General features: G+C 37.5%; 1 pseudogene; it reads left to right on the top strand.

The window, feature by feature from the left end:
• Positions 1-23347: 23347 nt before the first annotated feature.
• LOC125091861 (40S ribosomal protein SA-like) lies at positions 23348-24399 on the top strand (annotated as a pseudogene).
• Positions 24400-24802: the final 403 nt, after the last annotated feature.

Consider the following 24802-nt stretch of genomic DNA (forward strand, 5'->3'; position numbering starts at 1 on the left):
TGTAATATTGCCAGAAAACAAAAGGCCTCCAAATCAGCAAAGACGTCAAACTCTCACTCTTTGCAGATGACATGATACTCAATGTGAAAAACCCAAAAGACTCCACCCCACAATTGCTAGAACTCATACACAAGAATTCAAGAGTCACAGGATATAAAAGCAATGCACAAAAAAAATCAGTTGCATTTTTATACATTAACAATGAGACAGTAGAAAGAGACATTAAGGGGTTGATCCCATTTACAATTGCACCCCAAACCATAAGATACCTAGGAGTAAATCTAACCAAAGAGGCAAAGATCTGTATTCAAAAAATATAAAATACTTATGTGAGAAACTGAGGAAGACACAAAGAAATGTAAAAACATTCCATGCTCACAGATTGGAAGAAAAAATATTGTTAAAATGTCTGTGCTACCTAGAGCAATCTACACATTTAATGTAATACCTATCAAAATACCATCAACTTTTTTTTTTCACAGACCTGGAACAAATAATCCTAAAATTTTTGTGGAACCAAGAAAGACCCCAAATAGCCAAAGGAATGTTGAAAAAGAAAACCAAAACTGGAGACATCACAATTCCAGACTTCAAGCTCTATTACAAAGCTATAGTCATTGCAATGAATATTGGAACACAGAAAAAAAAATTAAAAAAAAAACCACAAAAACAAAGCTAGAGTCATCAAGATAGTATGTAACTGGCACAAAAACAAACAACCCAGAAATGGACCTCAACTCTATGGTCAACTAATCTTTGACAAAGCAGGAAAGAATATCTAATGGAAAAAGGACAGTTTTTTCAACAAATAGTGTTGAGAAAATTGGACAGCCACATGTAGAACAATGAAATTGGACCATTTCCTTACAGTATACAGAAAGATAAACTTAACATGGATGAAAGACCTAAATGTTGTACAGGAATCCACCAAAATCCTAGAGAAGAACACAGGCAGCAGCCTCTTCAACTTTAACCATAACAACTTCTCCGTAGAAACATCTCCAAAGGCAAGGGAAACAAAGGCAAAAATGAAATATTTGGACTTTATCAAGATCAAAAGCTTTTGCACAGCAAAGGAAATAGTCAACAAAACCAAAAGACAACTGACAGAATGGGAGAGGATACTCGCAAATTACATAACAAAGGGCTAGTATCCAAAATCTATAAAAAAATGTATCAAACTCAACACTCAAAGAACAAATAATCCAATCAAGAAATGGGCAAAAAACATGAACAGACATTTCTCCAAGGAAGACATCCAAATGACCAATAGACACATGAAAAAATGCTCAGCATAACTCGGCATCAGGGAACTACAAATCAAAACCACAATGAGATACCTCCTCACACTGGTCAGAATGGCTAAAATTAACAAGTCAGAAAATTACAGATGTTGGTGAGGGTGTGGAGAAAGGGGACCCCTCCTACACTGTTGGTGGCAATGCAATGCAGCCACTCTGGAAAACAGTATGGAGGTTCCTCAAAAAATTGAAAATAGACCTATGCTATGACCCAGCAATTATACTACTAGGCATTTACCCCAAAGATACAAATGTAGTGATCTGAAGGGGCACCTGCATCCCAATGTTTATAGCATCAACGTCCACAACAGCCAAACTATGGAAAGAGCCCAGATGTCCATAGATAGAAGAATTGATAAAGAAGATAAAGAAATAGATACACACACACACACACACACACACACACACACACGGAGAGAGAGAGAGAGAGAAATATTACACAGCCACAAAAAATGAAATCTTGCCATTCATAACAACATGAATGGAAATAGAGGGTATTATGCTAAGCAAAATAACTCAGAGAAAGAATATTATTATATGATCTCACTGATATGGGGATTTTAAGAAACAAAACAGGATTATAGGACAAGAGAGGGAAAAATAAAACAAGATGAAACCAGAGAGGAAGACAAACCATAAGAAACTGCAATCAGGAAACAAATTGAAGGTTGCTGGAGGGGAAGAGAGTTAGCAGGGTGGGGTAACTCGGTGATTGACATTTAGGAAAGCATGGGATGTAATGAACACTGGGTATTATAGAAGGCTGATGAATCACTGACCTGTACTTCTGAAACCAATAATATGTTACATGTTAATTAATTAATTTAAATAAAAAATATATTAAAAAATAGGAATACATGAGCTAATAGTAATAACAGATATATAAATAAAGGAGGAGAAGGGAGAGCTCGTGTTTATAGTAGAATACTGAGGACTGACTGGTATATGTGGAGAATGTACTAGAGTTGGAAAAATCATCATTTTGCAATTATCATGGTAAAGATTGGTTCAGGCAGGGATCAATGGATACTAAATCTACGGACATTTTTAATGAGAAGCAGGTTATTTGCAGGCTTTTAGTGTGTCTTTCCACAGATTTCAAGAGATAAAATAGTAACTGTACAGTGAAAATATTGGGCAACATCTTAACTGGGTGATTAAAATTGATATGACCAATGAAGGGGCAGATGGATATTATCTGCCTTCATATGTGATTCCCTAAGAAGGACATAGTATCATCTCTGTGGTGTTCTAGCCTGGAATATATATATCCTGAATATCCATGAGGGAAAATCAGGCAAATATAGGGAGAGACATTATACTTTTTTTAAAGCATAAAATGGAGAAGAGAAGACTGTATTCTTCAAAAATGCCAATGTCAAAAAATACCAAAAAAAAATGCCGTGGAAATGTTCTAGATCAAAAGAGAATAAAAATACATATCAACTAAATTCAATACCTGATCCTGGACTGGATTCTCTACTGGCAAAAACAAACAAACATGCTGAAAAGGATGGTCAATCGCCATAGTTGAAATATGGAATGTTCCATATATAAAATAAGGAAAGTAGAGGATATGTTAAATTTAATGATGTTGATAACTGTACTGTGGATATGTAAGAGAATACTGAAGTATTTATGAGGAAAGGGACCATGACATATGCATATTCTCAAATGGTTCAGGAAGTCAACTATGATATATGTACAGTTGACATTTGAACAACACAGGGCTAGGAGCATCAACCCCCAATCCCCTGCACAGTTGAAAGTCCAAGTACAACTTTTGACTCCCCCAAAGCTTAATTACTATTAGCCTACAATTGACTGGAAGTCTCACCAATAACATAGTCAATTAACCCCTATTTAATATGTTACACATATTACATAATGAATTCCTTTATTACAATAAAGTAAGCTAGTGAGAAGAAAACATTATTAAGAAAATAGTAAGGAAGAGAAACTACATTTACAGTACTGTACTGTATTTACCTTAAAAAAAATCCATATGTAAGTGGACCCATGCAGTTCAAACCCAGGTTGTTCAAAGGTCAACTGTATAGATAGTTAAATAGATGGTAGATAGACAGACATATACAAACATAATACATAGAGATAGAATGAACAAGTAAGCAAATGATAGAGCAAATGGTAAAAACAGCAATAGATGAATCTGAGTAAAGGGTAAATGAGTATTCTTTGTACTGTTCTTATTCTTACAACTTTTCTATAATTTCAAAAATGTATCCAAATAAAACATTTTTTTTTAAAATATAACATAAGGAATAACATGGAGGACATTGGGAGATGGAGAGGAGAAGTGAGTTGGGGGAAATTGGAGGTGGAGACGAACCATGAGAGACTGTGGACTCTGAGAAACAAACTTGAGGGTTTTGGAGGGGAGGCGGGTGGGGGGTTGGGTGAGCCTGGTGGTGGGTGTTAAGGAGAGCATGTATTGCATGGAGCACTGGTTGTAGTGCATAAACAATGAATTTTGGAACACTGAAAAAAATAAAATTAAATTAAATTAAAATATAGCTTATGACCTATCCCATCCTTAAGAAGCCTTCCTTGCTTAGTTTTGTGGAGGTTCTCAGAGCTTCAGAATAGTGAAGGATGTCACCTGTGGATTTGCATGTTTTGGCAAATGTGAACTCATCCAAATTATTTGTGGGAGATCTTCCAAGAGGAGAATAATTTCTCAACAAATATTTACTGTGTGCCAAGAACTGTGTTACATACATGCTGGGATGTATAAAAGGTGATAAGAGGTGACTAAAGCAAGCTCTTGCCCTCAAAAAGCTCATGAATAGACATGTAAAGTATGTGCCAAATGCTATAATTACGGAAATGCACAGGTTCTAGGAGAAGCCAGAAGAGACATATCTTATTCAGCCAGGAGTGGGGATAGGAGGTAGCAAAGGAATGTGGAGAGGTCAGGGAACATTTCCAAGGGAAGATTCTTGAGTTAAGCCTTAAAGCGGTTAGCCTAATGGACAATAAGAAGGGGGTAAGGATATTCTTGGCAAACAGAAAGAAATAAAAGAGGTGAGATAATAGTCAAGAACACAGACTCTGGAACCAGACTTCATAGGCTCAAATCTCAAATCTGCCACTTATTAGTTGCATGACCTTGTGTAAGTTCATTAGCCTCTCCCTGTATCAGTTTCTTCATCTGTTACATGGGAATGATGACATTATCTACCACATAGGTTAGTTACTGATGATTAAATTGTAAGAGATTTAGGCTAGCTATGACCTGACACATAATTGGTGTCAAATAAATATGAGCCCAGTTCATAGATCTTTCAGGAAATTAAAAGTTTCTGTCAGTAGAATACAGGGTTTATGTCAAGGAATATAGGGAGAAAGGAGAGAGGATGTGATGCCAAGCTAAGGAATTCATACTTTAACCTAAAGGTAATGGGAAGTTAGTAAGAAGTTTTAATGACTTGATTTGTTTGTTTGTTTTAGAAAGGTCTTTCTGGCTTGGAGAATGAAGCAGGGTAAGAATAGATGTGAGAAAACCAATGAAGAGTTCATTGCATCAGTTCAGATGAGAGGAGATTAGAATCTGGGATAGGGTAGTGAGGCAGAGTGTTATTGAGGAGGGAACATATTCAAGAGTCATCATGGGAGTAGAAGTTGAGGTTAACTCCGAGATGCCTGAACTGAACACCAGAATGGATAAAGGCTCCAGCCTCTGAGATAAGGAATGAAAAAAGAGCAAGATTTAGGTGGTAGGGAATGGAAATGATGAGTTGAGTTTTCACCATGGTGAGTTTGAAGAGCCTGTAGGACATCCAAGTGGAGATGTCTAATAAAAGATAGGATGTAAGGATGCCTGGGTGACTCAGTTAGTTAAGCTTCTGACTCTTGGTATTTGCTCAGGTCATGATTTCAGGGTTGTGAGATTGAGCACCACGTGGGGCTCTGCACTCAGCAGGGAGTCTGTTTCCACTATCCCTCTGTCCTGCCCCAAAGAAATAAATAGAAATCTTTAAAATAATTTAAAAATTAAAAAGAATTTAAAAAAACATAGGATGTACAAGGTTGGGATTTGCTATTAAGACTCTCAAAGCAAATTCTACCATTTTATACCTGTGTGACCTTCAACTGTCTACATGTCTTTGCTGAGCCACCATTTCCTTGTATAAGATGATTTTAATAGTTAAGATGCCCCAGTATAAGTGAATATCACTCAACTAGGTATAAAGTATGTTACTAATGTCAGGTATTTTTCTTCTGGGGAAGGCTGACACAAAAATCTTACTTTTAGATCATCTCTTGGTAAACTTCAGGAAACTCTTCCCCTCTGAGGCAATAAAAAGAGTTTCAAGAATACATAGGAACAATGCTGCCTGTCCTAAATGTGTTTTTCTCTCTTCCTAATTTATCTAGACTAAAAATATGTAAGAAACTTGAAAGTAAGTCTTCAATGAGCTGGAGGGAGCTGAAGCTTAAGCTTGGACTACAGAAACCAAAATTTGAGGTAGAATTTAAAAATTCTAGAGGTATGTCATCTATATTGAGATCTGGGCAATTTCTGACACAATGGTTAAATCTCAGACCCTGGCTAGAGGTAGCCTTGCAAGACCTTTTGCAAAGTGCTTGGTTCTCATCTCTGCCCACCCTTTTTTTTTAATTTAATTTTTTTCAGTGTTCCAAAATTCGTTGCTTATGCACATCACCCAGTGCTGCATGCAATATGTGCCCTCCTTAATACCCACCACCAGGCTCACCCATCCTCCTACCCCACTCCCCTCCAAAACCCTCAGTTTGTTTCTCAGAGTCCACAGTCTCTCATGGTTTTTCTCCCCTGCCAATTTCCCCCAACTCACTTCTCCTCTCCGTCTCCCAATGTCCTCCGTGTTATTCCTTATGCTCCACAAGTAAGTGAAACTGTATGATAATTGACTCTCTCTGCTTAATTTATTTCACTCAGCATAATCTCTTCCAGTCTTGTCCATGTTGATACAAAAGTTGGGTATTCATCCTTTCTGAGGGAGGCATAATACTCCATTGTATATATGGACCATATCTTCTTTATCCATTCATCAGCTGAAGGGCATCTTGGCTCTTTCTACAGTTTGGTGACTGTGGCCATTGCTGCTGAACATTGGGATAGAGATGGACCTTCTTTTCACTACATCTGTATCTTTGGGATAAATACCCAGTAGTGCAATTGCAGGGTCATAGAGTGGCTCTATTTTTAATTTCTTAAGGAATCTCCACACTGTTTTCCAAAGTGGCTGCACCAACTTGCATTCCCACCAACAGTGTAAGAGGGTTCCCCTTTCTCCACATCCTCTCCAACACACGTTGTTTCCTGTCTTGTTATATTTTTTTTTGCCTACTTCCTATGTGCTAAGCATTGTTCTAAGCACTTTTGTGTGTTGATGGATTTAATCTTCACAACCAGCCTATGAAATAGATACTGTTAGTGTCCTACATCTCATAGGTGAGAAAAGTGTGGCACAGGGGAACTAAAGATCACAGGGTGTCGGAACCCAGGTCAATATAGTAGGCACCCTAATTCTCTGTACCACAAACTTTGCTCTGCAAATCCTTAGGAGCTTGTCTGCAAAAATTGTGCCATTGTTTTAATGGCCTCGACTCATAATTTTCCTCTGGAAGTCCTCACAAGCCCCCAGATTCTTTTAGAACCGCAGATATAAAATTAGCTATTCAAGTTGCAAAACTGACTTTATTTGTAGAAAGTGGGAGTATATAGTCTTTCCCGGGGAGAGAGTATATAGTCTTTCTATTTAGTTTAAATTGTCAGAGATTCACTTATTAACTGGTATTTTATCGGGCTTATATTTTTGTTGCATCCTTAGACTTTGTGACCCTGATCTCTGAATCAATCATCTTTGAATCTATGGGATCAACTAATTCATGATTTCCTCAAAATCACTGCCATTCTCTATGTGGGTGATAAGGAGTTTCAATTTCCTCACCTGTAAAACAGAAACATTAATACTAATCTTACAGGGTTGTTGTGAGAACTAAATGAGATTATACATTGAAAGTGCCTACCCTCCTCATTCATTAAAAATACATTTACTAAGAACCTTCTATGTGCCAGACACTGCTATATGCATTGAGGATACAACAATGAAAAAGACAAATATTTCTACCTGTATGGAATTGATACTATAGTGAGGGAATAATAAAAAAAAATTTAAAAACTAAAAAAAAGAGAAACAACAAAAGAAATAAAATATATAATATGACAGATGGTGATAAGAGCTATGGAGAAAAATAAGACAGGATGGGCGCTAGTAAGTACCAGGGTTGGAGATCACAACACAATAAATGCTTCATAAATGGTAGTTATTTCTGTTAGGTGTCTCTGGTTTCTATACTTCAAGCATATTACTTTGTTACAGAATTCAAGTGCTTGCAACAGTTCAAAGGCATATATGAAAACCAAATTATGGATTAGGGATGCACTAGGTTTTGGGGGTATAATGGTGAATAGGGCATAATCCATAGCCACAAGGATCATTTCAATATTTGTAGTAAGTGGTCAGACATAGGGTGAGCAGGTAGAGGGTAGACAAGACTTAGTACAGTTAATGGTCAGAAAAGCCTTTATGGAGGTACTGATGCCTAACCTGAGACTCAAAGTCTCAGAGGAAAGGAGTTGAAAAGGGTGAACTTGGCAGAAGGAATTATTGAAGCAAAGTCATGAGGCCATTGTCTAGTGAGGTGAATTAAGAAGGAACTATATGAAGTTCAGTGGGTATAGAGTGGCAGGAGAGGAAGCCAGGGAAGTAGGCATGATTAAGGAGGACATGGAGAGTCAGGTCATGAATATCACTCAGAGGACAACTGAGGAAGACAATGGAACAACTGGAAGTTTGGGGTAGGGAAATTACATGATCAGATTTGCATTTTTTGAAGGATTACTTTGTACTAAAGAGAAAGTAAAAGAAAAGAGATCATGCTGGCTGCAGTTTGTAGGATTGATTACAAGGAAGTCAAACCTAGATGCAGGGAATCCAGATAGGACAATACTAGAAAAGTCCATGTAGGAGAGGAGATGAAAGTATTTATTGTAGGAAGTAGAGAGGAAAAGATGGATTTAAAAGTGTTTAGAAAGTAAAAACAAACAAACAAACAAACAAAACAAAACAAAGTATTTAAAAAGTAAAACTAGAAGGCCTTAATGGCTAATTCAGTCAAGAATGAAAACTCAAGAGTGGCTCCAAGTTTCTGTCTTGGGTTAATGGTAGTGCTATAATGAGAAGTATAGAACAAAGAATGGATTCCCTGGAAAAAGATCATGAATTAAATTTTGGACACTCTAAACATGATTCAATGGCTTACTTCCAGAAGATACTTTTTTGAGGTTTGGTATACTTAAAAGTTTTTAGTCAGGCATACCTGGGTCCAGACTATATCATGGAGGTAATAATAAAAAATTATCTCATAAGATGATAAGGAAGATAAAAATAATCTAATGCACATGAATTGCTTAGCACAGTCCCTAACACTGTAAATTCTAAGTATAGATTAGCTATTATTATTAGCCTTTTATCCCAGCTCATATCACACCCCCCACTTCTACTCAACTCCCCTAAGTTTGCTTTTAAGGTTTTCTATCTGACTCGTTTCTGATCTCTTGGCATACTCCTTTGAGAACTCCCCCATGAATTTGTACAATCTGCATTAATCATCCTGTTTACTTTCTGGTTTCTTCATGGTTTTGAAAAAAGCCTCATCTTTATTCTGCTCATGTTTTCCTGCTGAGTCACCATCTCAGGCTCCCCTTGACCTTCAGATTACCAAGATGCATACTGCTTGCTTAGAAGGAATTTTAACAGTTATTTCTCTCCAGGTAAAAGTCTACTTGGGATCACAATGAGCATTAAATACCCTCTTTATCATCTAGTAATTCGTTACTGGATGAAACTGCCCAATCCAACAATTTTTGATGATGACATTTAGCATCTGTTAGGCCCAGGGCTTGAGATTTATCTTTCCATTTCATCGCTATAAACCTTATGAGGTAGGTGCTAGTATTGTCCCAATTTTGTTGCCAGAAGCTAGTGTTTATTGAGCATTTACATCATACCAGGTATTGTGTTAAGCACTTTGTATACCTTAATGTATTTAATTCTCATACCATCTGAAAATTTAAATATCATTCTTAGCCCCATTATTCAAATGAACAAACCAAGCTCTGGACAAGTTAAAGTAAGATGCTTAAGGTCACACAGCTGATAGTGGCTAATTTGGGATGGAAATACGAGTGTGTTTGCTGTTTTTTCCTTTCTTTTTTGAGTGTGTTTGCTTTTATGCCCTGCTGTGTGCCATAGTAGACAAGGAAAGGAAAGGCTGAGGAGTGGAAGCATATGAGTACACATATTGGATAGGATGAGTAGGTGTGGGTGCTCAATATCTTTTTATTTAAAGACAAAATTAATTTGTTTTCTTGGTTGGCTTTACTTGTAAGGTAATGACTAGGAAATACAGTTAAGAGGGCTGGCATTTAAAATTCTTTCCTCAACTCCTTCCCACTTCTCACCCCCAGACCAAACACATGTTAAAACTTCTGAAATCAATAATCACATTGAAGTGGGAAGGAAGAAACTATAATATGGCCTACTATGCTAATGCAAGAATTTTCATTTTCTATAGTCCTTTTTAGGTTGTGTCCATATTAAGACAATTTTACCTGTTTGTAACTATTTTGTATTTTGCTTTGCTCATTTAACATGATGAATTGAACCTTTTATCATTCCTGTTTCATTTATTGGTAGACCCTAGCATACATCAAGTTGTTCAGCATTAAAATTATTTCCAGTTTCTCATTAGTTAAAGTAATACTGAACTGACAATCTCTGTGTCTATAGACTTTTGTTTTCCTTCTGCTGAAGTCTGTCTTTAGGATAGAATTCCCGGAGAGGCATTGTAGTGTCAAAGGGCAGGAACATAATTATGGCTCTTGATGCAAGTTACCAAACTGTTTTCTAAGGGATCAGACCTATTTGCATTGCAGTTGTAAGAGTGCAAGCTCATCACTAGCAGACAGATTTTTTTCGTTGTTATTTTTCTTTCCATGTTTTAAATTTAGTCTTAATCTTTATTGTTTCTATGATTAGATACATACTCAAGATTTTGTGAAGATGGCAGTAAAATAAAAGTTACAAATAAGGAATGAAATTACTGGCCACAGTTTAAAATCCCTTTCAGGGCTTTGTATCCAAAATATATAAAGATCTCATGTAACTCAATAACAATAGAAAAAATAAAAAAAACTATTTGATTAAAAAGTGGGCAGAGGATCTGAATAGACATTTTTCCAAAGAAGAGGAACAGATGGCCAGCAAGTATATGAAAAGATGCTCGGGCGCCTGGGTGGCTCAGTGGGTTAAGCCGCTGCCTTCAGCTCAGGTCATGATCTCAGGGTCCTGGGATCGAGTCCCACATCGGGCTCTCTGCTCAGCAAGAAGCCTGCTTCCCTCTCTCTCTCTGCCTGCCTCTCCGTCTACTTGTGATCTCTCTCTGTCAAATAAATAAATAAAATCTTTAAAAAAAAAAAAAAGATGCTCAACATCACTCATCATCAGAGAAATATAGGTTAAAACCACAATGAGGTATCACTTTACACCTGGAGAATGGCTAAAATAAAAACACAAGAAATAACAAATGTTGGGTGAGGATGTGGGGGAAAAGGAATCTTCATGCACACTGTTCGTGGGAATGTAAATTGGTGAATATATTTATATTTATAAATAAAATAGATAAAAGTATGGAAGTTCTTCAAAAAATTAAAAGTAATTTATAGGAGTGCCTGGGCGGCTCAGTCAGTTAAACATCTTTCTTCAGCTCAGGTCATAATTCCAGGGTCCTGGGATTGAGCCCCACACTGGGGAATCCCTACTCAGTGGGGAGTCTGATTCTCCCTCTCCCTCTACCCTTCCCCCCAACTTGTGTGTGCACTCTCTCTCTCAAATAAATAAAATCTTTTAAAAATATTGTATAGAATTGTCAAATCAATATGCTATACACCTGAAACTAATATAACATTGTATGTCAATTATACTTCAATCTAAAAAATGAAAAAAATAGAACTACCATATGATCCACTGACTCCACTACTCAGTATCTATCTGAAGAAAAGGAAAACACTAATTTGAAAGATATATGCTCCCCTGTGTTCATTGTGCCATTATTTACAATAGCCAAGATATGGAAGCAACCTCAGTATCCATCAGTGGATAAATTATTAAAGAAATTTTATATATATATACACACACACGCACATATACACAATAAAGATATATATATACACACACATACACAATGGAATACTACATGTCCAAAAAAAAGAATAAAATGTTGTCATTTGCAACAACATGGATGGACCTTGACAGCGTTATGCTAAGTGAAATGTCAGACAAAGAAAGACAAATACCATGTGATTTCACTTATATGTGAAATCCAGAAAACGAAACAAACAAACAAAACAAAACAAAATCCAGACTCACAAATACAGAGAACAGGTTGGTGGTTGCCAGAGAGGAGGGGGGTTGAGTGAAAGGAATCAAGAAATACAAACTTCCAGTTACAAAATAAATGTCATGGGGATGTAATGTACAACATGGGGATACACTCAATAATATTGTATTAACTTTTTATGTTGACAGATAATAACTAGATTTATTGCAATGATCATTTCACAATGTATATGAATGTCAAATCACAATGTTGTACATCTGAAACTAATATAACATTGTATGTCAACTGAACCTCAATAAAAATAGTACTTACAATAACAAAAAATAAAATAAAATCTCTTTAGGGGTATTCGTGTACATGAAGGTTTCCCAATAAGCTGGCTTTTCAGTTCATTTCAGATCCATTTTTCCATAATGAGATGATAAGTGGAAATATGGCCAGCCTAGCAGGTCCAGTTGGGAAGATAAAATGGAGAGTGGGAGAAACATCAGCAGTGTTGGGAGACCTGGTACATGGCACATGTAATCAGGACATAGAAGACAGAATCACAGTTTGAGGATGAACTAAAAAGATCACTGGCACCATAGTTTCCTTTATTCTGTAATTAACCCGGTGGTACCTCCCTCATAAAGAAACTAATTGGTAGTCAGATTAATTAAAATCAAGAAGTAGTACTGATTACTAGAGGGCAGATCGGTAGGTGGAACAGGTAAAATATATAAGGGGGATTAATGGGGCGCCTGGGTGGCTCAGTGGGTTAAGCTGCTGCCTTCGGCTCAGGTCATGATCTCAGGGTCCTGAGATCGAGTCCCACATCGGGCTCTCTGCTCAGCGGGGAGCCTACTTCCCTCTCTCTCTCTCTCTCTCTGCCTGCCTCTCCGTCTACTTGTGATCTCTCTCTGTCAAATAAATAAATAAAATCTTTAAAAAAATAAATAAAGGGGATTAATAGTATCCTTATCATGATGAACTATGAGTAATGTAAAGAATTGTTGAATCATTAAAAATAAAAATAAAATAACCTTAAAAATTCAAAACTTTACTTATCTATTCATTCCTTTGAAAGCTTAATCAAGGTGATAGTAATGTTACTTTATTAATAATTATTTAAGGTCCACTGGAAAACTAGGTAGCTATCCTGAACAACATAGGAAAATTATAATATTTAAATAGCTCTTCAGCAATTCATTATATTTTAACTAAATGTTACTCAAAAACATAAAAAGAATGATGGACTTTTGGAAAGCAATTTGACAGCCTTGATCAAAATATTAAGTGTGTGTATTTGTGACCCAGCATTATTATATCTTTATAAATTTATCCTATCTTGAAGCAATATGTATAAAATTATCCTAAAATGTAAGTTTAAAAGTGTTGCAGCATAGTTTGCAGTATAAATAATTGGATACCTAAATGTCCATCAATATTGGGATAGTTATTAAATTATTGTACAGCCAAATAATGGAATACTCCATACCTATTAAAAAGTATAAGATAGATCCAAATGTACTGACATGAGAAGATGTCCATGATATATCACAAAATCAAAAAAGCAAATTGTAGAAGAGTATTTATGGACTGTCTCTTTTTTTTCTCAAGATATATATCTATATATCTATGTATTCATAGAAACAGGTCTGGAAATGATACAGAACAAAAAGTTTTCACATTTACTTTGGGGGGGTTGTGTAGGGATATAAAGATTTCTGTACAGTTTATATTTCTTTTACAAGGATTTTCTATTATTCTTTTAATTAAAAATAAGTATTTCCAAAATAGTCAAAAAGCAGAAGAAAGTAATAAGAATCTACCTCATAAGGTTGTTTGCAAGGATTGAAGAAAACAATATATACAAGGTTCTTTGCATAGTTACTGACACATAGTGAGCACTCAAAGGTCTGAGGTGTGATCATTATTATTTCCCAACATGCCATAGTCAATAAAGAGGAGAACTTGGATTTTTAACCCAGGTTTGCTGGCCACAAAACATTCTCTCTTCATTAAATCAAAGAGCCCACTTAGAACTTGTATATGTTGCTAGCAAACCCTGTTGAGCCACCCAAACTGTTTGCTTATACTCTGATTTCTCCTAGTGAGCCACATACAGTGGCAATGTTGGGATTTAAGACTTATCTCCTAGCCCTTGTGGTACACCAGAAACCACCTGGTGGAACACCACCTTTTCCCCAACAGAAAAGACCACTTCTTCCTTCTCTATATCCATTAAGCTAGACTAGTGGCTCACTGGGAAATGGTAATTTCACACTAAGAAAGCCAACGTCCTCTTTTCTATGTCCAAATATAATTCTGCCAGGGCTAAGAGAAGCTTCTATTCTGTCCTATTTTCCTTTCTTGAAGCCCAGAAGTTGTATTTAGGCTCAATTTTAAATCCCTAACCTAGAGTCTTACCTCAGGTCAAGCATAATGAGTAAAGCAATATTTAGGTGGAGAGAAGATTCTGTTAATACCTAATTATGAACTAACACTTATTAAGCACTTAAAAATGTTCTAGGTACTCTTCTCAACTCTTTACATTCATGTCTACATTTAATCTTTACAATAACCCTCTATGGTAGGTTCTATTCCTATTTGATAGAAGAAGAAACTAGGCACAATGGTTAACTAACTAGCTAAAAGCACTTAACTAGTAAATGCGAGCACTAGGATTTTATTTAATCCAGGGCCTTAGAGCCCACATATATGATCACTACACACTACGGACTCTCATTAATGTTAAGGGCTAATTAATAGGGAGAGGCTAATCTTAGCCTCTAGCACAGTGCCTTAGAAAAGCATTTATTATATAATTTTGGAATGGTGAATGAACTGTTCACTATGCCTCTTTACCACAACCCAGTAATAATTGTGCATTTAATCAAATTAGACTTTTGTTATTAATTTGTCTAATTATCAAATTAAACTATTTGCCTGGATTAGCCTTCAGTATAGCTCCATGTAATTTAATCATCTTTTCAAAATGCACAGCAAGGCCATTCATTTATCCTTCATTGATTGAGAATACTTCCTAGAACCTAAGCCCCCATAAAATCTTTAGCAATACAGAGGTAGACATGAGAACTCATAGTCTAGAGGAAGGGATACATATAAACAAATACAAATGATACTATCTGACCAGAAGCATTGAAAGGGAGAGAAACATGGAAGAACATAAGAGGAAAACTAAGTGTGAACATATAGTGCTTTTGCTGCCCCAAATGTCTTCTTCGGGTAACAGATCTTATCCCACCTAGATGGGTACATCACACATTTTACATGTCAACTTGATGCCCAAATACCTGGTAAAACGTTATATCTGTGTGTGTCTGTGAGGGTATCTCTGGGAGAGATTAGCATTTTTATCAATAGGCTGAATAAAAAAGATCACCCTCACCAGTGCCTGTGGTTATCAACCAACCTGTTGAGGGTTTGAATAAAACAAAAAGGCAGAGGAAGGGCAAATTTGCTTTTGATTTGAGCTGGTATATCACTATTTACTCCTGTCTTTAGACATCAGTGCTCCTGGTTCTCAGACCTTCTGGCTTAGACTGAATTATACCACCAGTTTCCTGGTTCTCCAGCTTGCAGGCAGCGGATAGAACATGGGACTTCTCACCTCTCTGTTTCTCTGGGGAACACTAATACACCTGCCTAACTGGAAAATTCTCTTTCTCTGGTCATTGTTACTCATTCAGGAATGGACTTAATTCTTTAGGTTTTGCTGGGACTATTGACAAAGTGGGTCTGTGTTTCCACTGGAGTTGCTAAGTGGCAAAATGCAAATCTGTAGCTCTTTACGGCTATCTTGGCCACTGTGTAGGGAAAGCCTACTGGAGAACCGAATCAACATAAAGAAGATCAGAACTAAGAGACAGAAACAGATTGCTGATGACATTATTTGAGCACCTGATCTAGCTATGCCTAAAATTACTGCTGTGCTTTTCAATTAGAATCAATAACCTTTTTTTGGCTTAAGTTTATTTGGGTTGTATTTCTGTTACTTGCGAGCAAGAGTCCTGATTTATACAGACATATATCTAGATGTGTGTGTGTGTGTGTGTGTGTGTGTGTGTGTGTGTGTGTTGTATAAGTGCATGTAGGTTAGTTGAGGAAGGCTTCCTGGAAGAAGTAAGTCCTTGGCTAAGTCTTAAAGTGTTGGTAGAAGTTGCCTAAAGTAAAGGCAAATATAAGCTAGGTAGAGAGATGGTATGAGTAAAATTATGGAGGAAGTGGGATATACCACAAAATGAGGGTCGTGGAGATAGGGTTTGGTATGGCCAGAGGGTAGAGTAAGAGAGGGGGGAGAAGCAAAGTCGGAGAGCAGGACAGGGGTCAGTTTTGGCACATCTGGAATGCTATGTTAAGAAGATGGCAATTGGTATTCCATATATTCCTTTTCTATAGTGTAGCCACATTTTTACATTTTTTTCCTCTTCTTGTTATTAGTTCTTCAGTAACATGTACCAATAAACAGCATCAATGTAAAGCTTTCTGGGCTTGGAATTTGGTCAATCTCAGTGTTCCTTTTGGTTCTGAATTACTCAAGGAGCCTCTTCGTGGTGTCCTATTTGCTGGCTGCTCTAGGGAAGGCAATCCTTATCATCCATTCCATGACTGAAAGATATATCCAGGTGCTTTTCAGAGAAAAGGTGAGGTGGGTTGAATGAAATGGGTGGAAGAAATCAAGGATACAAATCTCTAGTTATAAAATAAATAAGTCATGAGGATGTAATGTACAGCATGGTGACTATAGCTGTTAATACTGTATTGCATATATACTAAGAGTAAAATCCTTAAAGTTCTTATTATAAGAAAAAAAATTCTGTAACTATGTATGGTGGTGGATGGTAACTGGATTTATTGTGGCAATCATTTCTCACTGATATAAAGAATCTCAATCATTATATTGTACACCTGAAACGAATACAATGTTACATGTCAGTTATGCCTCAATTAAAAAGGAGAGATATCAAGGGACCAACCAGAAAATTCCTTCTCATAGGACCAAAAGTGTCTTTGGTCCTTCAGGCCCAGGGTCACATGTCAGTGATGACTGAACATCAACTTTGTCCATGCCCCATGCTAAACACTGGGGAGAAAATTGAAGAATCAGACATGGTTTATGCCTTCGAGGAACATCTAGCCCAAGGGAGGAGATAATCATGATCACATATGATCAGGGCCCCAATGGTGTGATGTAAAGGGGGCTGCGGGAACATCAAGAAATAATAGCTTGGGGTATCAAGGAACATTTCTTCTATAAGTAAAACTTTTGAACTGACTTGAATAAGGAGCAGGGATTTGCCAAATGGACAAGGATGAAATGGAGGGTCTCCCAGGTAGGAAGAAAAGTTTGTGGAAAAGCGTAGAAGTACAAGAGAATAGGTTTCACTTGGAATAACTGTCCACGATTTGGTATCTCTAGAGATGCAAGTGTGTGTTGTGGGGGAGGTTGGGACAGGGTTGGGGTGGCATAGGAGAAGAGAACCAGCTATGTAGGCCAGAGCCACATAAGGATCTTAGTCAAGGGACTTAGATTTTATTCAGTAAACTATTGACAAAAATTAAATTAGAGGAGTGACATTGAGTTTGGGCTTTAGAAAGAGTGCCCTGGCTGCAAAGTGCTGCAAAGCAGAGAATGAATTGGAGGCATCTGAGCAGAACTGCAGGCCAGAGAGCGCAGTTACGAAGCTGCTCTAGTGGTCTAGGTGTGGGATGATGGTGGAGTGGCAGTAAACATGGAGAGAGTGGATGGATTAGAGAGCTATTTTAGGACTAGAAATGACAGGTCTTCGTGACTGAGTGGATGTCAGTGATGTGAGAAGAAAGAGGGAGTTAAGTTTGATGCCTAGGTTTCCGGAGTTTAATCTAAACCAGTGAAAGACAAAACACTCTAAGTGCCCTATGCATTAGAACATCAAGTAACTGTCAGGTTCCTAAGAGTTGTTCCAGAATACTCTTTCTTCAGCAATCTGAGCTGTCAGACCCTCAGAGAAAGGAGCTGAGCATTCCCAAATTTGAACATTGGTTCTTTTGTGTGGCTTTGTTCATGTATCTATATGAGTGGAGGGTTGTGTGTGTACACATCTAGGCACCTGTACACCTACCTGAGACTATCTCCCCCAAACAAAGTAGCTGTAGAAATGAATCCTTTTCCAAAGCCCATCTGATACTCCTGGACAAAGGTGGTTCTTTCCTCTTTGGGCTAGATCATTTTAGATTCAAGCCAAAGCAAGATGGTTTCCTCTTTAGCTAATATTTCATAAATGGGGCTCATTGCTACTTATTCTGAAATAAAAGTAAAGTATTAAAGAAAGAAAATAAACATATTTAAATCTGTATTTTCAGTGTCTGCTGTGTACTTCTCCAGAGCTTAATCAAAAGTGTAGGGAGACCTTTGTTTTGCTCAAATGCACACTGAATTGATGTACTGCCTCTGCCTCTCTATAGGAGAGCAAAATGATGGAAACTTTCTGAAAGCAAAAAGGCTGGCATATGATTTTTTTTCCTTCCACAGATGGAGGAGTGAGGTAAGAGCTTAATATGTACCAAAAATATTATTTTATTAAAGACCAAGGAGCAATGTGGCTCACAGAAAACAGCATTCAAGAAGTAGAACAGATTGGCTAACTCACAACTCAAAGCAAAGAGTGGTTCCTGTCCAAGTTAGGTCCCAAGAAAGGGCCACATTCAAGCCCACATATTAGGTCTCAGTAGTTCATCTGATTTTCACATTTTTGATATGAAGGAATCAGTCCCTAGCTGAAACTCCTCTAGAGCAATGGCAAACATTCATTACAGCCCAGCTGAACCTGTACCACATGACTGATTTTGCCAATGGCAAATTGAGGTTTTCCAATTAGGCTGACATTAATGTGAACTTAGAACACAAACAAACCAACTCCTGCTCCAACAAGTCTTCCCAGAGAGCACCAACCACCACAGATGGCAGCCTGTTTTGCACACACACACACACACGCACACACAAAGAAGCTGTCCAGATTTGTCAGCTTGAGGATGAAGAGGTTCTATTCTATATTCTCAAACAAAAGACCAAGCCAGGATTCTGAGATTCCATGAGACAACTGATATTTTTTCTTAGTGGATAAAAGCATAGCATGATCCAATTGGGATACCTTGTCAATAAGGAGGAATCTTTATAAAGTTACCCAAGGAGAAACTAAAATCCCATATTTCTTTAGTATCATGTACTTAGAAGGATATGTTTAACTAAAATAGTTTACAGCTATAGCATTTTGTATATGAATGCTATAGTGGCTTTAACACAAAAGAAGCAGGCCTTAGCCATAAAGTCCCTAGCCCTAGGCAAAATTCTGCAGGAATCAGACTCTTTAGTAAGACAGTCTACTTAAAATCATCCTTTGTTGTACTCCCACAACATACCCTTAGATATATAGCTAAGCTGGAGGGAGGAACTTGCTGTTGTTTTCATGTAATCTGTATATGAATAATACCTGAAACATTAGACTTTGTTTCCTTTTCCACTGATAATTATCATTGCCCGAGATCTCTCCTCTGTGAGAAACATTCAGAAAAGCCAGGGTAATTGTTGTTCAGGGTGGCGATAAATGGAGGAAGAAAGGGAGAGGAGCCATAGAAATCCAAAAATAGTCTAGCAGATGTAATTGATGAGATGAAAAATGGACAACTCTTGATATTATTTATGACAAAATCTGTTTCATTAAAAAAAATGATCTGGGTCCCCTTTTGCCTGTGGGTCACCTGGTCCAGGGCCCACCAACATTTGATTTTCCAGGGAAGCATGGATGAATGATTAGTAAAGCAATGAATCTATTTTGTCTTTGGTTTCGCCTATAAAATGATGACTTTTATTCTCTTACCTTATTCTTCTCAAAGCTGTGATGAAATAAAGAAGATGACTTGATAAAAACTGATTGAGTACATGTCATGAAACACTAGGTAACAATTACAAAACACAGGTTAGATTTCTCTAATGTGATAATTTGCCTATGACAAATGAGAACTTCCCTAGTCAGTAAATAATCTGTAAACAATCTTGAGCCAGAACAGAAATGGCTTCTTAAATGGCGACTTCTAATATACATACAAGGAAGAGGGAAGTCTGTGGCCCCAGATGGAAGAAAAGGTAAAGAAATGGGATTATAGCAGCCTTTCCAGGTAGAACCTGCTTCAAGGGGATAAGGGCAACAATCATTGTGATAACTATGGAAAGATGGCCTCAAAGCCAAATTCAAGCAGTGTTCTTCATTCTCTCTCCCTCTCTTTCCTGAAGAAGCTCAGGTCAAACTCCCTTCAGGATCATACAAAGCTTGGGCCTAATACTCACACATACTTCCTTTAAAAAATTTTTTCCCACCTTGTTTTATTTTATTTTTCTTATTTTAATTCAATTTAGTTAACATACAATGTTATATTAGTTTCAGGTGTACAAGATAGTGCTTCAACAATTCTATACATTATTCAGTGCTCATCATGACCAGTGCACTCCTTAATGCCCATCACCTATTTTACCAATCCCCCTCACCCATCTCCCTTCTGGTAACCATCTGTTTGTTCTCTAGAGTTAAGAGTTTGTTTCTTGGTTTCTCTCTCTCTTTTTTTCTTTTGTTTATTTTTCCCCCTTAAATTCCACATATGAGTGAAATCATGTGGTAGTTCTCTTTCTCTGACTTATTTCACTTAACATTATACTCTTTAGCTCCATCCATGTTGTTACAAATGGCAAGATTTCATTCTTTTTATGGCTGAGTTATATTCCAGTATGTATGTGTCTATGCATCACATCTTCTTTATCCATTCATCTATCAGTGGACACCACTAGGACTGCTTCCGTAAGTTGGCTGTTGTAAATAATGCTGCAATAAACAGAGGAGTGCATATATTTTTTGAGTTAAAACCCACTAGTGGAATTACTGGAACATATGGTAGTTCTATTTTTAACTTCTTGAGAAAACTCCATACTGTTTTCCACAGTGGCTGCACCAGTTTGCATTCCCACCAACTATGAGTAGAGTTCCTTTTTCTCAACAACCTTGCCAATACTTGTTTCTTGAGTTTTTTTTTTTTTTTTTAGCCAATCTGACAAGTGTGAGGTGTTATTTCATTGTGGTTTTAATTTGCATTTCTCTGATGATGAGTGATGTCGAATGACTTTTTATCTGTCTGTTGACCAGCTGGATGTCTTCTTTGGAGACAGATGTGCACACAGAGAGATTCCTATTCAATCAGTGCTGTGTTAATAGGTCCATATAGGGGTGCCTGTGTGGCTTAGTTGGTTAAGCATCTGATTCCACCTCAGGTCATGATCTTAGGTTCCTGGGATTGAGCCTCATGTCAGCAGGGAACCCCACTCAGTGAGGAGTCTGCTTGTCCCTCTCCTTTTGCCCCTCCCCCTGCTCGTGCTCCATCTAAATAAATAAATAAATAAATTCTTTAAAAAGACAGAAATAGGCCCATATAGATATTCAAGAGACAGTATGGAATATATAAGTGGACAGAGGATACACAAACTATGTAGAAGTAACACCTATTTCATCTACTCAGAACAAATTCAGAACAAACGGAAACACAGGAAACAGAGAGGCACAGATGAAAAATATCTGTTTTTTACTGTTAAAAGCTGGATTGGTGGACAGGGAATATATAGGCAGTAATAATAAACTTCCTCATACTCTTCTCACTTGGCTAGACAGAATTTCTAACTCCCCCAGGGGTGAAGAGACAGACCAAATGAGTTATTCCAGCTGAAGCACTCCCAAGTAGGAACATGAAGAGAGCAGAATGGAGGACTTCAATCAGTTGCCCCCCTTGCAAAAGAGGAAAATACAACAGAGACATGATTAATCAACTTATCACAGGATGCTTCTCTGGCCTCCTTCCCTTGTAATCCTGGTTTTACCACTTCCTGGCTTAGCTGGAAACTCACTCAACTCTCATTTGAAAAACAGTTAAAAATGCCTACTTTGCAGGGTCTTTGTAATCATCGCCAATACTGAATGGAAAGTGCCTTGTAGAATGCCTAGCATTTAACAGTTGTTCTCCCAATCTAGGGCAAATTAAACTCACTGACTGAATATTGTTACATTTTCTGTTGAAACATTATTTCAATTATATATGTGAGCTCTTTAAATAAATACATGTTATGTCTATATAACCCAATCTATAGATTCAATACAATCTCTATCAAAATTCCAATGACATTTTTTTCACAGAAAGAGAAAAAAACAACCCTAAAATTTGTATGGAACTACAAAAGATCTTGAATAGCTCACACAATCTTAAGAAAGAAGGGCAAAGCTGGAGGCATTACATTTCCTAATTTCAAACTGTATTACAAAGCTATAGTAATCAAAACAGTATAATACTGGCATAAAAATAGACACATAAATCAACGGAATAGAATAGAAACCCCAGAAAATAAATCCAAGCATATGTGGTCAACTAATCTTTAACAAGGGCACCAAGAATACACAATGGGGAAAAGATAGTCTCTTTAATAAATGCTGTTGGGAAAATTGGATATCCACATGCAAAAGGATGAAACTTGGACTCCTATCTTATACCACCCACAAAAATGACCTCAAAATGGATGAAAGACTTAAATGTATGACTTGAAACCAAAACATTCCTAGAAGAAAACATGGGGAAAAATCTTCATGACATTGGTCTTGGTAATGATTTCTTGGATATGACACCAAAAACATAGGCAAGGAAAGCAAAAGTAAACAATTGAGGCTACATCAAATAAAAAGCTTCTGCACTGCAAAATAAACAAATAAAAAGAACAAAACGATAAGCATCCTACAGAATGAGAGAAAATATTTGCAATGCATATGTCTTATAAGGGCTTAATATCCCAAATATATAAAGAACTTCTGCAACTCAAGAGAAAAATAAATAAATAAATAAAGATAAGTTGACTAAAAAATGGGCAAAGGATTTGAATAGATGGTGATCCAAAGAACAGATACAAATATCTAACAAGTATATGAAAAGAAGTTCAATATCACTAATCATCAGGGAAATGAAATGCATATCACATCACACCTGTTATGATGGACACTATTAAAAAAAAGAAATCTGTATCCACGAGTGTTGGTAAAGAAGTGACGAAATTGTAATCTTTGTGTACTGCTGGTGAGAATGTAAAAATGGGTAGCCACTATGGAAAACAGTATGAAGTTTCTTGAAAAAATTAGTAACAGAACTACCAAATGAGCCAGCAATCCCACATGTGGGTATTTATTCAAAAGAATTTAAGAGAGGATGTTGAGATATTTGCACTACTGTGTTCACTGAATCATGAGTCACAATAGCCAAAAGGTGGAAACAACCTAAATGCCCACTGACTGATAAATGCCTAAAGAAAATGTGATTTGTACATACAATAGAATATTACTCAACCTTTTAAAGGAAAGGAGATACTGTCATAAGCTACAATATGGAGGAACCTTGAGGACATTAGGCTAAGTGAAATAAGCTAGTCACAAAAGGACAAATACTGCAAGATTCCATTTATATGAGGTATCTAAAGTAGTCAAATTCATAGAAGTAGAAAGTAGAATGGGCTTTCCACGCTACCCAGGGAAGGGTCCATACAGTGTTGTTTTGCATTCCCATCGTAACTTAACAGGAAACTTTCACAATGTCCGGAGCACTTGATGTCCTGCAAATGAAGGAGGAGGATGTCCTCAAATTCCCATTTAGGTGGCACCAACCTTGACTTCCAGATGGAGGAGTACATCTACAGAAGGAAAAGTGATGGTATCTACACCATATATCTGAGGAGAACCTAGGAGAAGCTTCTGCTGGCAGCCCGTGCCATTGTTGCCATTGAAAAACCCAGCTGATGTTAGTGTCATATCGTCCAGGAATACTGGCCGGGGAGCTGTGCTGAAATTTGCTGCTGCTACTGCCGCTCCTATTGCCGGCCGCTTCACTCCTGGAACATTCACTAACCAGATCCATGCAGCCTTCCGAGAGCCCAGACTTCTGGTGGTTACTGATCCCAGGGCTGACCACCAGCCTCTCACAGAGGTGTCTTATGTTAACCTGCCGACCATTGCTCTGTGTAACACAGACTCCCCTCTGCGCTATGTGGACATTGTTGTCCCTTGCAATAACAAGGGAGCTCACTTAGTGGGTCTGACGTGGTGGGTGCTGGCCAGGGAAGTTCTGCGCCTGCGTGGCACCATTTCCATTGAACACCCGTGGGAGGTCATGCCTGATCTCTACTGCTACAGAGATCCTGAAGAGACTGAAAAGGAAGAGCATGCCGATGCTGAAAAGGCTGTGACCAAGGAAGAACTCCAGGGTGAATGAACGGCTCCAGCTCCTGAGTTCACAGCTACTCAGCCTGAAGTTGCAGACTGGTCTGAAGTCGCACAGGTGCCCTCTGTGCCTGTTCAGCAGTGCCCTCTGAAGACTGGAGTGCCCAGCCGGCCACTGAAGACTGGTTTGCAGCCCCCACTGCTCCGGCCACTGAATGGGTTGGAACAACCACTGAGTGGTCTTAAGCTGCTCTTCCACAAAGGCAAACGAAATGGAAACAAGGTTGACAGAAAATAAACAGTTTGTAAAAGTAAAAAAAAAAAAAAAAAGAAAAAAGAAAGAAAGAAAGAGAAAGAAAGTGGAATGGTGGTTGCCAGGGGCTGGGGAGAGGTGGAAATGGGTGTTGCTGATCAGTGGGTATAAAGTTTCAGTCATGCAAGATGAAAATGTTCTAGAGATTCACTGTACAACATTGTGCAGTTTACTTAGCAATACCGTACTGAACACTTAACAAATTTGTTAAGAGAAAATAAATAAATAAATAAAATTTGTTAAGAGGGTAGATTTCATGTTATGTGTGTTTTTTTTTACCACAATAAAAAAAATTATATTTTATTAGAGCAAGGATTCTGAAGCTATGGTCTATAAGTCTCAGCCCAAACTGAATATAATATTGCATGATGATGTGTAGCTCTCTAAGGGAGGGAATGCATAGATTTCACTAGACGCTCAAAAGAATCCTTAGTTGAGAAAGGATTTAG

The sequence above is a fragment of the Lutra lutra genome, chromosome X, assembly GCF_902655055.1.
Source record: "Lutra lutra chromosome X, mLutLut1.2, whole genome shotgun sequence".
Classification (NCBI taxonomy): Eukaryota; Metazoa; Chordata; class Mammalia; order Carnivora; family Mustelidae; genus Lutra; species Lutra lutra.